Genomic DNA, 18,371 nt, shown 5'->3' with positions numbered 1-18,371 from the left:
GTATAGGTCATGTTTTATTAAATAGACCATATAGGAGCTAACTAAGCTAATTATGTCATCTGGGTGGAACCCTAGCTAACAATAGGTTGTTCTGGAGCTAACTTGGGTAAAATACGTCATTCCGGATTAAACTATGCTTATTAAGCCATTTTGGATCTAGCTAGGCTAATTATAAGCCATTTAATACCTAAGTTAGGGGGAATAGGTCATCTTGTAGCTGCGTAAGCCTTATTATGTCAATTAGGAGAGAACTTAGCTAACTATAGGTCATTTTTTTATTAAATAGGTCATTTTGGAACTAACTAAGCTAATTATGTCATTTCGTAGGATAATTAGCCAATTTAGCCTTTCTTGGATGAGTCCAAGCTACGTAGAAGAAGAGAAAGAGAACAAGAAGTAAAAGGAGGAGGAGGAGGAGGAGGAGAAGGAGAAGGAACAGGAGAAGAAGAAAAATGAAGAAGGAGAAGGAGAAGGAGGAAGAAGGAGGAAGAAGAAGTAGAAGGAGGAGCTCCTTCTCCTTCTTCTCCTCCTTCTTCTCCTTCTTCTTATCCTCCTCCTTCTCCTTCTTCTTCTTCTTATCTTCTTCTTCTTCTTCCTTCCTTTCATTTTTCCTCTTTCTTCTCCTCCTGTCCCCTTCTTCGGGCTAAATTGGGTTAGAGATCCTTTTTGGAGCTAATTATGTCATTTCGAGGATAATTAGGTAAGTATAGGTCATGTTTTATCAAATAGACCATTTAGGAGCTAACTAAGCTGATTATGTCATCTAGGTGGAACCCTAGCTAACTATAGGTCGTTTCGGAGCTAACTTGGGTAAAATAGGTCATTCCGGAGCAAACTATGCTTATTAAGCCATTTTGGATCTAGCTAGGCTAATTATAGGCCATTTAATACCTAAGTTAGGGGGAATAGGTCATCTTGCAGCTACGTAAGCCTTATTATGTCATTTAGGAGAGAACTTAGCTAACTATAGGTCATTATTTATTAAATATGTCATTTTGGAGCTAACTAAGCTAATTATATCATTTCGTAGGATAATTAGCCAATTTAGCCTTTCTTGGATGAGTCTGAGCTACGTAGAAGAAGAGAAAGAGAAGAAGAAGTAAAAGAAGGAGGAGGACGAGGACGAGGAGGAGGAGGAGGAGTAGAAGAAGGAAAAGGAGAAGAAGAAGAAAAGAAGAAGGAGAAGGAGAAGGAGGAAGAAGGAGGAAGAAGAAGGAGGAGAGCTCCTTCTCCTTCTTCTCCTTCTTCTTATCCTCCTCCTTCTCCTTCTTCTTCTTCTCTTCTTCTTCTTCTTCCTTCCTTTCATTTTTCCTCTTTCTTCTCCTCTTGTCCCCTTCTTCGGGCTAAATTGGCTACGAATGCCTTTTTGGAGCTAATTATGTCATTTCGAGGATAATTAGCTAAGTATAGGTCATCTTTTATTAAATAGACCATTGAGGAGCTAACTAAGCTAATTATGTCATCTAGGTGGAACCCTAGCTAACTATAGGTCGTTCCGGAGCTAACTTGGGTAAAATAGGTAATTCGGGAGCAAACTATGCTTATTAAGCCATTTTGGATCTAGCTAGGCTAATTATAGGCCATTTAATACCTAACTTAGGGGGAATAGGTCATCTTGCAGCTACGTAAGCCTTATTATGTCATTTAGGAGAGAACTTAGCTAACTATAGGTCATTTTTTATTAAATAGGTCATTTTGGAGCTAACTAAGCTAATTATGTCAATTCATAGGATAATTAGCCAATTAAGTCTTTCTTGGATGAGTCTAAGCTAAGTAGAAGAAGAGAAAGAGAAGAAGAAGTAAAAGAAGGAGGAGGAGGACGAGGACGAGGAGAAGGAAGAGGAGAAGAAGAAGAAAAGAAGAAGGAGAAAGAGAAGGAGGAAGGAGGAGGAAGAAGAAGGAGAAGGAGGAGCTCCTTCTCCTTCTTCTCTTCCTTCTTCTCCTCCTGCTTATCCTCCTCCTTCTCCTTCTTCTTCTTCTCTTCTTCTTCTTCTTCCTTCCTTTCATTTTTCCTCTTTCTTCTCCTCTTGTCCCCTTCTTCGGGCTAAATTGGCTAAGAATGCCTTTTTGGAGCTAATTATGTCATTTCGAGGATAATTAGCTAAGTATAGGTCATGTTTTATTAAATAGACCATTTAGGAGCTAACTAAGCTAATTATGTCATCTAGGTGGAACCCTAGCTAACTATAGGTTGTTTCGGAGCTAACTTGGGTAAAATAGGTCATTCGGGAGCAAACTATGCTTATTAAGCCATTTTGGATCTAGCTAGGCTAATTATAGGCCATTTAATACATAAGTTAGGGGGAATAGGTCATCTTGTAGCTACGTAAGCCTTGTTATGTCATTTAGGACAGAACTTAGCTAACTATAGGTCATTTTTTATTAAATAGGTTATTTTGGAGCTAACTAAGCTAATTATGTCATTTCGTAGGATAATTAGCCAATTTAGCCTTTCTTGGATGAGTCTAAGCTACGTAGAAGAAGAGAAAGAGAAGAAGAAGTAAAAGAAGGAGGAGGAGGAGGGGGAGGAGAAGGAAGAGGAGAAGAAGAAGAAAATAAGAAGGAGAAGGAGAAGGAGGAAGAAGGAGGAAGAAGAAGCTCCTTCTCCTCCTCGTTCTTCTCCTTCTTCTTATCCTCCTCCTTCTCCTTCTTCTTCTCTTCTTCTTCTTCTTGCTTCCTTTCATTTTTCCTCTCTCTTCTCCTCTTGTCCCCTTCTTCGGGCTAAATTGGCTTAGAGTGCCTTTTTGGAGCTAATTATGTCATTTCGAGGATAATTAGCTAAGTATAGGTCATGTTTTATTAAATAGACCATTTAGGAGCTAACTAAGCTAATTATGTCATCTAGGTGGGACCCTAGCTAACTATAGGTCGTTTCGGAGCTAACTTGGGTAAAATAGGTCATTCCAGAGCAAACTATGCTTATGAAGCCATTTTGGATCTAGCTAGGCCAATTATAGGCTATTTAATACCTAAGTTAGGGGGAATAGGTCATCTTCCAGCTACGTAAGCCTTATTATGTCATTTAGGAGAGAACAAAGCTAACTATAGGTCATTTTTTATTAAATAGGTCATTTTGGAGCTAACTAAGCTAATTTTGTCATTTCGTAGGATAATTAGCCAATTTAGCCTTTCTTGGATGAGTCTAAGCTACGTAGAAGAAGTGAAAGAGAAGAAGAAGTAAAAGAAGGAGGAGGAGGAGGAGGAGGAGAAGGAATAGGAGAAGAAGAAGAAAAGAAGAAGGAGAAGGAGAAGGAGGAAGAAGGAGGAAGAAGAAGGAGGAGGAGCTCCTTCTCCTTCTTCTCCTCCTTCTTCTCCTTCTTCTTATCCTCCTCCTTCTCCTTCTTCTTCTTCTCTTCTTCTCCTTCTTCCGTCCTTTCATTTTTCCTCTTTCTTCTCCTCTTGTCCCCGTCTTTGGGCTAAATTGGCTAAGAATGCCTTTTTGGAGCTAATTATGTCATTTCGAGGATAATTAGCTAAGTATAGGTCATGTTTTATTAAATATACCATTAGGAGCTAACTAAGCTAATTATGTCATCTAGGTGGAACCCTAGCTAACTATAGGTCGTTCCGGAGCTAACTTGGGTAAAATAGGTCATTCGGGAGCAAACTATGCTTATTAAGCCATTTTGGATCTAGCTAGGCTAATTATAGGCCATTTAATACCTAAGTTAGGGGGAATATGTCATCTTGGAGCTACGTAAGCTTTATTATGTCATTTAGGAGAGAACTTAGCTAACTATAGCTCATTTTTTATTAAATAGGTCATTTCGGAGCTAACTAAGCTAATTATGTCATTTCGTAGGATAATTAGCCAATTTAGCCTTTCTTGGATGAGTCTAAGCTATGTAGAAGAAGAGAAAGAGAAGAAGAAGTAAAAGAAGGAGGAGGAGGAGGAGAAGGAGAAGGAAGAGGTTAAGAAGAAGAAAAGAAGAAGGAGAAGGAGAAGGAGGAAGAAGAAGGAGAAGGAGGAGCTCCTTCTCCTTCTTCTCCTCCTTCTTCTCCTTCTTCTTGTCCTTCTCCTTCTCCTTCTTCTTCTTCTCTTCTTCTTCTTCTTCCTTCCTTTCATTTTTCCTCTTTCTTCTCCTCTTGTTCCCTTCTTTTGGCTAAATTGGCTAAGAATGCCTTTTTGGAGCTAATTATGTCATTTCGAGGATAATTAGCTAAGTATATGTCATCTTTTATTAAATAGACCATTTAGGAGCTAACTAAGCTAATTATGTCATCTAGGTGGAACCCTAGCTAACTATAGGTCGTTTCGGAGCTAACTTGGGTAAAATAGGTCATTCGGGAGCAAACTATGCTTATTAAGCCATTTTGGATCTAGCTAGGCTAATTATAGGCCATTTAATACCTAAGTTAGGGGGAATAGGTCATCTTGCAGCTACGTAAGCCTTATTATGTTATTTAGGAGAGAACTTAGCTAACTATAGGTTATTTTTTATTAAATAGGTCAGTTTGGAGCTAACTAAGCTAATTTTGTTATTTCGTAGGATAATTAGCCAATTTAGCCTTTCTTGGATGAGTCTATGCTACGTAGAAGAAGTGAAAGAGAAGAACAAGTAAAAGAAGGAGGAGGAGGAGGAGAAGGAAGAGGAGAAGAAGAAGAAAAGAAGAAGGAGACGGAGAAGGAGGAAGAAGGAGGAAGAAGAAGGAGAAGGAGGAGCTCCTTCTCCTTCTTCTCCTTCTTCTGCTCCTTCTTCTTATCATCCTCTTTCTCCTTCTTCTTCTTCTCTTCTTCTTCTTCTTCCTTCCGTTCATTTTTCCTCTTTCTTCTCCACTTGTCCCCTTCTTCGGGCTAAAGTGGCTTAGAGTGCCTTTTTGGAGCTAATTATGTCATTTCGAGGATAATTAGCTAAGTATAAGTCATGCTTTAGTAAATAGACCATTTAGGAGCTAACTAAGCTAATTATGTCATCTAGGTGGAACCCTAGCTAACTATAGGTGGTTTCGGAGCTAACTTGGGTAAAATAGGTCATTCCGGAGCAAACTATGCTTATTAAGCCATTTTGGATCTAGCTAGGCTAATTATAGGCCATTTAATACCTAAGTTAGGGGGAATAGGTCATCTTGCAGCTACGTAAGCCTTATTATGTCATTTAGGAGAGAACTTAGCTAACTATAGGTCATTTTTTATTAAATAGGTCATTTTGGAGCTAACTAGGCTAATTATGTCATTTCGTAGGATATTAGCCAATTTAGCCTTGCTTGGATGAGTCTAAGCTACGTAGAAGAAGAGAAAGAGAAGAAGTAAAAGAAGGAGGAGGAGGAGGAGGACGAGGAGAAGGAAAAGGAGAAGAAGAAGAAAAGAAGAAGGAGAAGTCGAAGGAGGAAGAAGGAGGAAGAAGAAGGAGGAGGAGCTCCTTCTCCTTCTTCTACTCCTTCTCCTTCTTCTTATCCTCCTGCTTCTCCTTCTTCTTTTTCTCTTCTTCTCCTTCTTCCGTCCTTCATTTTTCCTCTTTCTTCTCCTCTTGTCCCCGTCTTCGGGCTAAATTGGCTAAGAATGCCTTTTTGGATCTAATTATGTCATTTCGAGGATAATTAGCTAAGCATATGTCATGTTTTATTAAATAGACCATTAGGAGCTAACTAAGCTAATTATGTCATCTAGGTGGAACCCTAGCTAACTATAGGTCGTTCCGGAGCTAACTTGGGTAAAATAGGTCATTCGGGAGCAAACTATGCTTATTAAGCCATTTTGGATCTAGCTAGGCTAATTATAGGCCATTTAATACCTAAGTTAGGGGGAATAGGTCATCTTGCAGCTACGTAAGCCTTATTATGTCATTTAGGAGAGAACTTATCTAACTATAGGTCATTTTTTATTAAATAGGTCATTTTGGAGCTACGTAAGCTAATTTTGTCATTTCGTAGGATAATTAGCCAATTTAGCCTTTCTTGGATGAGTCTAAGCTACGTAGAAGAAGTGAAAGAGAAGAAGAAGTAAAAGAAGGAGGAGGAGGAGGAGGAAGAGAAGGAAGAGGAGAAGAAGAAGAAAAGAAGAAGGAGAAGGAGAAGGAGGAAGAAGGAGGAAGAAGAAGGAGAAGGAGGAGCTCCTTCTCCTTCTTCTCCTTCTTCTTCTCCTTCTTCTTATCCTCCTCCTTGTCCTTCTTCTTCTTCTTTTTCTTGTTCTTCTTTTCGGTCAACAAGAGGCCCAAGAGGTGTCGGAGGTCGGGGGTTGGGGGTCAGTGGCGTCGGGGGCGGCGTATTCTGCCAGGGTGTCGTTAGGATGTCGTTTCGAGGTTTCGGGCATCGTGTCGGGGTGTCGGGGTGTCAGGGTGTCATTTTCTTGTTCTTCATCTTCTTTTTTTCCTCCTCTTCCTTTTCTTCTTCTTCTTATTCCTTCCTTTCTTTTCTTCTTCTTCTTCTTCTTCTTCTTCTTCCTTCTTTTCCATTTGCCTCTTCTTCTTCTTCTTCCTTCTTTTCCTTTTTCGTCTTCTTTATTCTTCTCCTCTCTCCTCTTTTTCTTCTTCTTCTTTTTATCCTCCTCCTCCTTTTCTGATTACTCTTCTTCCCTTATCTACTTATTCTTCTTTTCTTCTTCATATTTTTTCTACTTATTTCAATTATGACTATGTAGAATCTAAACCTATCACAAAACATATCGCTAAACCTATATAGCACTAAACAGCAAAAATAATAACAAAAACAAAATCTACCAATAATTAACTAAAAAAGAATCTACCACTAATTAACAAAATAGAATCTACCTATAAATTAACAAATCAAATAACTAACTAAACCTACTATTTAAGTAAACCTACTATTCAAATCAACTAACTAAATCTAATTAAAACAACTAACTAAATCAACTACCATTAAATCAAATAACTAAATCAACTAACTAAGGCTAATTAAATAAAAAAAACTCACCTAGCCGGGGAGGAGGGGCGGGAGGGGAGGCTGCCAGTTGCCGGGAGGGGAGGCTGCCAGCTGCCGGGAGGGGAGGCGGCAGGCGGGAGGGAGGGGAGGCGGCCGGCAGGCGGGAGGGGAGGCGGCCGGCAGGCGGGAGGGGAGGCGGCCGGCGGGTGGGGAGGAGGGCGCGGGGAGGAGGGCGTGGGGAGGAGGGGGCGGGAGGGGAGGCGGCCGGCGGGGGGAGGGGAGGCGGCCGGCAGGCGGGAGCAGAGGCGGTCGGCAGGCGGGGTGGAGGGGTGCCGCGGGCGGGCGCGGGGAGGAGGCCGCGGGGAGGAGGGGCGGGAGGGGAGACGGTCGGCGGGCGGGGAGGAGGGGTGCCGCTGGAGGGGAGGAGGGGGCGGGGGAGGAGGCGGCCGGCGGGAGAGGAGGCGGCCGGCGGGCGAGGGACGAGCGGCTGAGAGAAACTGTCGGAGCAGAGGAGACTGTCGGAGCAGATGAGAGTGAGAGGGAGAGGGAGACGGCAAAAAGAAGAAGGGCAGACGGCAAAGGGAGCGCCCATTATGGGGTGGGAGGGGGTGTACGGTGGCACCCTCTTTGCCGTCTGCCACCCCTTTGCCGTCCGCTGGCCGACGGCATAGGGATGGCCGACGACAAATATTTTTTTTGCCTTAGGTGTTGTCTTTGCCGTCTGCTTTGCGCCAGCTGATGGCAAAGAAGCTCTTTGCCATGTGTCAGCAGACGGCAAATTTCTGAATTCCAGTAGTGAAAATGCCATAATAAGCTCAAAATGGCATAAGAACGTTGGTTAGCTCATTAATATTATATACTTAGCTTGTTTTCCTCTAAAATGAGATAATTAGCCCATTTACCTCCAAAAAGACATAGTTAGCTAATTTTTCTCCAAGAAGAGGAGAAGAGGAGAAGAAATAGGAAAAATGAAAAGAAAGAAGAAGAAGAAGAGAAGAAGGAGGAGGAGGAGGAGGAGGAGGAGAAGGAGGAGAAGGCCAAAGACCTTCTAGTCCTTCTCCTCCTCCTCCTCCTTCTCCTCCTCCTTCTCCTCCTTCTTCTTTATTTCTTCTTCTTCTCCTCCTCCTCTTTCTTCTCCTCTTTCATATTATCCTTGCCTTAATTTCCCCAACAATGACATAATTAGCCCATTTAGCTCCAAAATGCCATAATAACCTCAAAATGGCATAAGAACCTTGGTTAGCTCATTAATATTATATACTTAGCTTGTTTTCCTCTAAAATGGGATAATTAGCCCATTTAGCTCCAAAAAGACATAGTTAGCTAATTTAGCTCCAAGAAGAGGAGAAGAGGAGAAATGAAAAGGAAGAACAAAAAGAAGAAGAGAAAGAGAAGAGAATCAGAAGGAGAAGAAGGAGGACGAGAAGAAGGAGAAGGAGGAGGAGGAGGAGGATGAGAAGGAGAAGAAGGCCAAGGACCTTCTAGTCCTTCTCCTCCTCCTCCTCCTCCTTCTCCTCCTTCTTCTCTATTTCTTCTTCTCCTCCTCCTCCTCCTCCTCTATCTTCTCCTCTTTCATATTCTCCTTGCCTTAATTTCCCCAACAATGACATAATTACCCCATTTAGCTCCTAAAAGACATTAGGAGAAGAAATAGGAAAAATGAAAAGAAGAAGAAGAAGAAGAGAAGAAGGAGAAGGAGGAGGAGGAGGAGGAGGAGAAGGCCAAGGAGCTAAATTTCCCCAACAATGACATAATTAGCCAATTTAGCTCCAAAATGCCATAATAACCTCAAAATGGTATAAGAACCTTGGTTAGCTCATTAATATTATATACTTAGCTTGTTTTCCTCTAAAATGGGATAATTAGCCCATTTAGGTCTAAAAAGACATAGTTAGCTAATTTAGCGCCAAGAATAGGAGAAGAGGAGAAGAAATAGGAAAAATGAAAAGAAAGAAGAAGAAGAAGAAGAGAAGGAGGAGGAGGAGGAGGAGAAGGCCAAGGACCTTCTAGTCCTTCTCCTCCTCCTCCTCCTTCTCCTCCTTCTTCTTTATTTCTTTTTCTTCTCCTTCTCCTCCTCTTTCTTCTCCTCTTTCATATTCTCCTTTCCTTAATTTCCCCAACAGTGACATAGTTAGCCAATTTAGCTCCTAAAAGACATTATAAGCTCAAAATGGCATAAGAACCTTGGTTAGCTCATTAATATTATACACTTAGCTTGTTTTCCTCTATAATGACATAATTAGCCCATTTAGCTGCAAAAAGACATAGTTAGCTAATTTAGCTCCAAGAAGAGGAGAAGAGGACAAATGAAAACAAGGAAGAAGAAGAAGAAGAAGAGAAGAAGAAGAGAAGGAGAAGGAGAAGAAGAAGAAGGAGGAGGAGAAGAAGAGAAGAAGAAGGAGGAGGAGAAGAAGGAGAAGGAGCCCTCCTTCTTCTCCTTCTTCTTCTCTCCTCCTTCTTCTCCTCCTTCTCCTTCTTCTTCTCTTCTTCTTTTTTGTTCTTCTCCTCCTCCTTCTCCTTTTCCTTCCCCTTCTCCTCCTCCTCCTCCTCCTCCTCCTCCTTCTTGTTTTTCTTCTCCTTGTTCTCTTCTTGCTTCTTCCCTTTCTTCCTCAATTTAGCTTATTTGTCATATATATGTTGTTGTTCTTCTTATTCTGACTTTCTTATTCCCATTTTGCAGATTGGATGTACTACATGCATGGAAGCTGGCATTGGAGTGCTTTAGTTTCCGTTTTTATTTGAGTTGATGAACAATGTGGAACTATATGTATATGTATATATGGATGAACAATATATGTGCAACTATATGTATGTATATATGGATGAAACTTTGTATGTGTTGTATCTTTTGATATATGGGATGTACGTTGATGAACAAATGGCATTGATGAGATTTATATGTATATCATATATGTGGTGTGACCTATTTATCATATATGTGCTATGAATTATATGTATATGTGATGTGAAATAGAAAAAATAAACAAAAATGTGACTATATAGGCTCTTTGCCGTCTGCCAGCTGATGGCAAAGGCCTTTGCCGTCTGCCAGCTGATGGCAAAGGCCTTTGCCGTCAGCTAGTCGACGGCAAAGGTGCCACATGGCGCCCAGCTGTGCAACCTGGGCAGTAGCAGCTGGCCATATAGTATCTTTGCCGTCTGTTTCCAGGGGGCAGACGGCAAAGAAGAGGGCACAGAGGAGGGGTGGAGGAGGTGGAGGATGACGACAAAGAAGAGGGAAGGCAGACGACACAGAAGAGGGGGGAGGCAGACGACAAAGAAGAGGGGGGAGGCAGACGGCAAAGAAGAGGGGGGAGGCAGACGGCAAATCCTCCGTTAGCCCCTAACGGAGGCAACGCCTGTCGGCTGCCGTCTCGACCACTTTGCCGACAACTCCTATGAGAAGCTGATGACAAAGCTCTTTGTCATCTGCTTTGGGGAGACTGACGGCAAAGAAGCTACAATGTCGTCGTAGGCTGACGCAGAAATTTTGCCGGCCGTGAGATTCTTTGCCGTCTGTGATATTCTCTTTGCCGTCCGGGATTTACTCTTTGTCGTATGTGATGGCAGACGGCAAAGAAGCTAATTCCTGTAGTGCTTGAATTTGACCCCTTGGTCGCTTGTCATGGTAATGGGCCTGTTGGCACAGTCCAAGATGCTTTGATGCTTGGCCAACCAATCCATGCCGAGAATTACTTCTAGGCTTCGCGACTTAAGCAAAATGAGATCCGCTAAGAAGCTCGTCCCATTGATAACTATCCCAACCTTCCTACATCCTAGGTTCGTCCTCAACACTGCTCCCGGGGTTTGAATTGCCATCTGCCTGCGAAGCAGGGTAGGTTTTAAACCACATTTTCCGCAAACCTTTGTGTAACAAAAGAATGCAAAGCACCACAATCAAACAATACTGTTGCTGGGATGGAGTTGATGAGGAACGTACCTAGAATGCACTCAGAGTCTTCGTGTGCCTCTTTTGCGGAGATATGATTTATCTGCCCCCTGCTGGCATACTGCTGATTGCGGGGAGCTTGATTCCTGCCTGGTGCTCCTTGGCCTTGATTTGGCGCATTGGGGCGCGGTGCGTCGGGTTTCTTGTTGGGACACTGTCTGGAATAGTGCCCTATTGTCCACATCCAAAACAGGTTTCTTGTTGGCACACTGTCTTTGACTCCACTGTTGTTCGGTGGATTGATTGCTGGCTTGGTGTTGACTTCCTGCTGAGGCGGGTAGTTCTGGCAAAATGTTGCAGTCTTGTACTGTTGTTGTTGATAGCTGGGTCTTGCTGGTGCTGACTGCCATGGGCGTGGCTTCAGGTTACTCGGTCCTCCACTACCCATTAGCTTGCGCTTACGGGTGTCGTCCATAGAACGACGCTTATCCTCCAACATAAGGGCCTTATTAACGATATCGATGTATGTCCGGCATTCACAAACAACCAGCTGATACTGGAGTGACTGTTGCAGTCCTTCTGTAAAGCGTTCCACTTTGGCGGCCTCAGTGTTGACGTCTTCGATCATCAGTGCATTTGACCAGGGCGAGGAGGTCTTCGATATTATGGATCCAGTCATCAGCATCCAATGGTTCAGTCGTCTTCGCGAATATGGGTGGCGTAGTTCGCATGAACATAGAGAGAGTAGAGCGACCATTGCCATTCCCGTTTTGTGGTGGGTTGTTCATCAAGGCTTGAGCTAGCTGCTGAATAGCGGCATTACTGGCTTGACATTCCTCTCGGAGAGCTTGAAGGAACTGAGCCATAGTCAAGCTTTCAGGAGGAGGTGGTGGCGGTGGAACATTGTCTTGCTGCTCATGGTGACCTCCAGCTTGAGCTTCCCCTCCGGTTCCCTGCTGCTGACCTGAAGAGGCAGAGCCGGGGTTGCCGAAGGTGTTGTTGCGAGTTGCATTCACCATCCTATCAGGGGAGTAGACAGGTCAATTTTCCGAACCGTCCAAAATCATAAGGGATAATGCTCTAGTACACAGGGGGTCTGGTGCTGTGCTAGTGTGAAAGTTTTAAGCCAAAGGTTTTTGAAAGAGCTAATGCATTAGATTAAAACAAGCGATGTAGTCGCTCACAAGCTGCCTAAGGCAGAATGCGACTTGCATCCAACATGCTTAAACAACACTCATGGTTCATACGAACCGATACATGAACTCCTACGCTCGGGGAGTAACTCCTATTTGCCTACGTTGATAATACTAAGCGCTAGACTGCGCGGTCTCATAGGCGGGTTCTACGGGATCTTCGTCTTCATCTTCATCTTCATCTTCATCAGTGCTTTCCTTCTTGGACGGAGTAGGAGAAGGTAACGGTCCCTCACGGCATCTCTTTGTTGGTGAGTTAGCAAAGAGTTTGGTCTACTCTTCTGCGATCAAGCGACGACTCTGAAGAGGAGTGGCCTGAAGCGATGGTATTCCTCCTCGAAAAGCGATGCCAGGTGGTCCTTCGGGTGCTCCTTCCTTCTTCACCTTGCGGTTCTTCATCTTCTCCATGTGAAGTAGATCCTTCACTTGGTGCAGTTCTTGGCGAATCTTTGTTGACTCTTTGATCAAAAGGTGCGTCAAAGTGTCGGAGGAGAGACTGAAGTAGGTCTGAAACCTTAGTGGCGTCTTGTCCTTAGAAGATGGGTTGAGTGTCTTACTCTCGTCTATCCCATCCTTAACAAAAGGGTAGGTGGCGAGTAGCTGACTTGTTAGCCATCTCGGGAAGGATGTCGCGGCGTCGCACGAGCACCTCTCGTGCTGCTGTCTCCACTGGCAACATCAGATCTTCCATCTGTAGTCCTTCAAAGAACCAGCTAGTCGGGGAGTCGTTTGCCTTGACTATCACGTCCACGTGATACTCCTTAGTGTCGGCGTTGACCGAGTGCTTGTGGTAGAGGAAGATAGGCATGCGGCGTGCTTGGCACTTCTCGAGGCTATCACTCAAAAGTACAGGAAAGCCCGTCTCCAGAAGCGTCTCAGGTACGGCGGCCATCTACAAGGTGTAGAGGAGAGGGTTAGAAAGTTTTTAGTGGGTCCAGAATCTCGGGTTAAGGTCTAAGTGCACTAGTCGTCTCGGCTATCGTCCATGCTACCTAAGGCTTCCTATAGTCAGGATGGCTCTGATACCAGCTCTGTGGGGACCCCGACATACAAGTTGAGATCGCCGAATGTATGTGCTCAGTGATCCCAGAGATCGATGCTCACCGAACACACAGATACTGAATAATAAGAGTCTTACATCCGAGTACCGAGTTATTACATCACATGACCGAACGGTCAAGTTCACAAGGTTGGGCCTAAGGCCAAATCATACTGATAGAACTAATAGCGGAAATCATAGGGGCTAAGCGGGTGCCTATGCCATCAAGCCTACATCGACACGCATTCTGACTCGGAAGCTTCCTAGTTCGCAGGGGCGTCTCCGAAGACGTACTCATCTCCAAACTTCGGTCCTTTCATGTCTGGTCAATAATATAACCAGTGGCAAGCCAATGAGTACTTTGAATGTACTCGCAAACAGCCCATGATATGAACAATGAAAGTGAAAGATAACAATAACATGCATCTTTGGTGGATATCTCTTGGTGGTAAAGAAACATCATCACAGGTATGCATCACAAGTTAAGAACTACTTTTGAAGAACAAGTTAGTGATATCAATATATATGTTGAGGGCTGAACCATCCGGGTTCACCCTATATGCCAAGTCACCAAACTTGGTCATATCATTACTTCCATAATAATTCCATGTAACTCATACGCACACACACACTTGGTTTATGCAGAAACAACTGGACGTAGTTTAAGCAGCACTACCCAACTGTCCTTGACTATGGACACGACTATTCGAATAGATTTACACTCTGCAGAGGTGGCACGCTGGACACACGAGATCCAGGAAACTTCCGTGTCATCCACGACTCGCGGTATATAACATACCCGAGGTAAGTACCCAATCAATGCCTTTCCCTTACTAGCACCGACTCTGGACAGTATCAACCATGCGGGGACCAACGGTGTGCCTGGAACTCATAAAAATGGCATAGTCGCCCTACCTGGCATGACCCCATCACAAGAGTAACCACGCATCACTCCCGCCACTAGTAATGTGGCTCTTTGCTAGCACTGACCAGAGTAATATACGCAGCCCCGTCCCATAAAGGGGTAACATGGTCGTACATGTAATGTTGGGATGGTCGACACATCATAAATCTATTCCCATTTCCGAAACCATACTCACACAAATACCCGGTGCACCACTTCACAAAAAGTGGCCACCTAACTCATCATCACCCTCGGGCATTAGTGGCACCCGACGGGGTTTTCATAGATCTTTGATTTATACCAACAACATGCTCATGCTACTATTACTCTAGCTTTACTTCTCAGCATTATACTAGCATGACCCTCATAGGTGGTAGGATCAAGCTCTATGCATGTGCTCCGGAGGAGCCATGGGTAACATCACATCAATGGTTTACCGACACTTATGATCATATGCAACAGAAATATTTGCTATCTTATCATGCAATATAAAATATGCTCAGTCATGGTCAAAGGGATGCTTGCCTTGGTGAGCTAGGTATCCGGGGTCTTCGAGGTCTTCCGCTCCGATTCCCTCATCACACGGATTTTCTATCGTCGCCAAAAGAATAAATAAGAAATAGCTCACTCAAAAATAGATCACAAAGTCATTTTAAAAATGTTCTTTATTACTGATAAATCTATGTGGTTATTTTGAAAAATATTTGCATGTGATTGCAATGAAGGAATATTTTTAAAATCAACCAAACACAAGGAAAACTATTCCAATTTAGTCCTTTTTATTATTGTAAAACAGAATAGTTGCAGAAGAATTCATCCAATGGTCTCATTAAATACTACATATTTTTAGAAGAATATCAACGGAAAAATTATATTTTTACACAGGTTAAATATTTTTATAAAAATCTTTGAAATCAGATTTTAAAAACAAAAGAAAAATGGGCTAAGTCCCTGGCCTGGCTCGGCCTGGAACTGGGCAGGCCCAAGGCCAGCCGACAGCCTGCTCAGGCGCGCGCGCTGTCAGGTTTCAACCTGACATGCGAGGCCCTGCAGTCAGCGGCTGCGGGCAACGAGGGGGAGAGAGTTGGGCCACCGACAGGTGGGGAACAACTGTCGGGGTCGTCTCCTACCTCTAGCAAGAGAGGAGGAGCATGCCGGCGAGGCTCCCGACGATATCAAGCCCCAACGAGGACATAAATGGGTTCGACTCGACGCCGCCTACCTGCTGATGGTCGGAACAACGACGGAGAGGCACGGGTTCACCGTCGAAGAGGCGGCAGCGGCGGAGGAGTTTCGGGAGGTGGTCAAGAGGGTAGCTAGGGGCACGGCAATGCTTGGGAATGTTGGGGGAAAGCTTCCTGAGGTCGAGGGGATCAGTTTGGTGAGTCGAGGGGCGCAGCAGCCGTCGTGTAGCCGGAGATCGACCGGAGCTCCGAGGTGGAGGGGCTTTGGTCGATCTCGAGCACCGAGGCTCTGCTGGCTTGTTGGGGTGGCTAGGGAGGTGCTAGTGGTCTTGGCGAAGCTGTCTGAGGGGTGCTGGAGTGTCACGCCCAAGATGCGACCCTATCCTCAATTCGGCACGAGGGCCTCTTCAGGGATAGAAGCGCATATCGTCGTGCCGCAGGAATGGATATAGTTACAAGTACATGTACTAAAAAGAAGAGATATAATATCGAATTGCTTACACTCGCCACAAGCTACATCAGAGTAACAGCAGTACAATACATAATCATCATGAATAAGAGCAGGGTCCGACTACGGTTGAAAAACAAACGAGAAAATAAGAACAACGTCCATCCTTGCTACCCCAGGTTGCCGGCCTGGAACGCATCCTAGATCGAAGAAGAATAATAAGAAGCAACTCCAAATGATCAATCAAGGCGCTCGTGTCAAGTAACCTTTACCTGTACCTGCAACTGGTGTTGTAGTAATCTGTGAGCCACAGGGGACTCATCAATCTCATTTCCAAAGGTATCAAGACTAGCAAAGCTTAATGGGCGAGATATGCTTAAGTGGTGGGGTTGCAGCAGTGGCTAAGCATATATTTGGTGGCTAAGCTTACGAGTACAAGAATAAAGAGGGGGAAGATCTACGCATAACGGACGTGACTACTGATGATCAAATGAATGATCGTGAACACCTACCTGCGTCAGACATAACCCCACCGTGTCCTGATCGGAGAAGGAGCTCACGAAAGAGACAGTCACGGTTATGCACAGAGTTGGTATATTTTAATTAAGTTAACTTCACGTTATCTAGAACCAGTGTTAAACAAAGTTTCCACGTTGCCACATAACCACGGGCACGGCTTTCCGAAAGATTTAACCCTGCAGGGGTGCTCCAACTAGCCCATCACAAATTACCACAAGCCGCATAGAAATCCTCAGTCACGAAGCTCGCGATCTCGTCGGATTCCCTAGTGGAAAACCTCAACTCCGAGATTACCGAAAGCATCACTGAAATCCCGATGCACAAGAGATTCCGTCAAAGGTAAAACTAATCCAGCAAGGCCGCCCGACGTGTCGACGATCCCGATAGGAGCCGCGTATCTCGTTCGCAGGACATGACGGATGAGCTAGACGTCGGGATCGCTAAACCTCTGGGTGACCAGAGGGGCGCCGGACATCGCTCAGGTGGGACCAACATTCATGAGGAGCACTGGCCCGGGAGTTGATTAATTATCCTCGGGTTCCGGAAGTCCCTATGCAATTTTATTAGGTGTTTAGGCAAATGTAGTACCAATGTTGGGCCTTGCCAAACCATCTTTAATCTAAAATGAATTATCAAGGGGATCCCCATAACAACCCCGATCGTGTTAGGAGCGCTCATCTATGGAACATAACACTGGTAGCCGAAAAATAAGGGGGCAAAGGTGGAACAAAACACCATGGTAGAAAGGCCGAGCCTTCCACCTCTTACCAAGTATATAGGTGCATTAAATTAAATAGCATTTAAATATGGTGATATAACAAGGAACCCATGCTTTCACATGGAAGCAATGCACCTGCAACTAGCAACACTAACACAGGGTTAAGCAGGCGGTAACATAGCCAATCAGTGGTTCGCTAGGTTGAACAGGTTGAAGGTTTCATGACATTGTTGAGAGGCTGATATTTAACATGTGGTAGGCAACGAGACATAATCGACAGAAGCGATAAAACTAGCATGGCAATGATAGTAATGGTATCTGGGGAAATGGTCATCTTGCGTGAGATCCCACTTGGAAGAAGAATGCCTCCGTGAAGCAGACGAACCGACGTAGTCGAACGGGTCCTCACAATCCGGCACGCTGCAAAACTCTATCGTGACGAAGAAAACCGGAAACACAAATCAACACACGGAATTCACCACACGATGCACAACACAAATTTTGCATGAGCAGCTGAATACATGCAACTCACGGCATGACAGTTCACACAATCAACCACTACACATTAAGTGAAGTTCAATATGCAACGAGTTGCATATTGACGAAACTCCATGTTTATTTAGTTAGTTCTATCGCGATTAGATACACGACAATATTGAATGTGGTTAAACATGGCAAGAGGTGAAGCGCTATTAAACTACCTATCTAGGCATTTTGAATGAGGTCAGAAATGACATATAGCATCTCCGAGACGATCCCACATGTTAATTTACAATTCTGTCCAGATCTGAACTAACACATTTAATTAGTTGTTAAACAGAAAAACAAATAGTTTCATGTGATTCTATGCGTCATTTCATGCAATTTACACATAGAGATCATCTCCAACGGAGCTACGGTTCAAATGATACGGACACCGCAAGATATGATGGCATGAATGCAATATGTGTGTAACGACGGTCACGAGCACTTCAAAACATACAACGAGCAACAGAAAATGAAACTACAGGAGATTCTAAGAAAGTTTCAAATAGGACACGATCAAAACGGAGCTACGGAACAACAACTACGAGCAAAACAAGATATCACTACAATCTGCCAAAATCAGCCACATAGCATTTTCTACACCCCACAACTATGAGCTACAAAACTTAAATAGAATCAACCAAGCCATGACACGAAAGAGGGCAAGAAGCACTACAACAAACAACTAACAGCAACTAGCATAGCATCATGGATCACTAGGGAAAGAAGTCACTAAATGGCATCCCACACACTATTTCAGACTTAGTGAAAACAGCAGTTTATGAAGCTACAGTTTTTGATCTGAAGGCATATTGACAGCATCAAAACCATAAGCTATAGGAGTCCAAATGGCATGACAATTCACAACATGCTAGAGAAACATAAAGTGTACAATTAACTCCATTGGACCAACCTCAAAAGAGCTACAGATCACAAGGTAGAAGGAAGACAAGACAGCAACAAAATATAACAGATTCCAGACTTGGAAATATTTCAGCATCTCTAAAACATCACTATTTGTAGCAACTTGAGAGCAAGCAAACCACACTTAAACATGCATTTCTATTGCAACCAGGAATACCAAGGGCTAGACTAAACATCAAAGAACAACTCTCTAGTTCACAACTTAATCA

Source organism: Hordeum vulgare, chromosome 2H, assembly GCF_904849725.1.
Source record: "Hordeum vulgare subsp. vulgare chromosome 2H, MorexV3_pseudomolecules_assembly, whole genome shotgun sequence".
Classification (NCBI taxonomy): Eukaryota; Viridiplantae; Streptophyta; class Magnoliopsida; order Poales; family Poaceae; genus Hordeum; species Hordeum vulgare.
Note: the sequence above shows the minus strand (reverse complement) of the source record.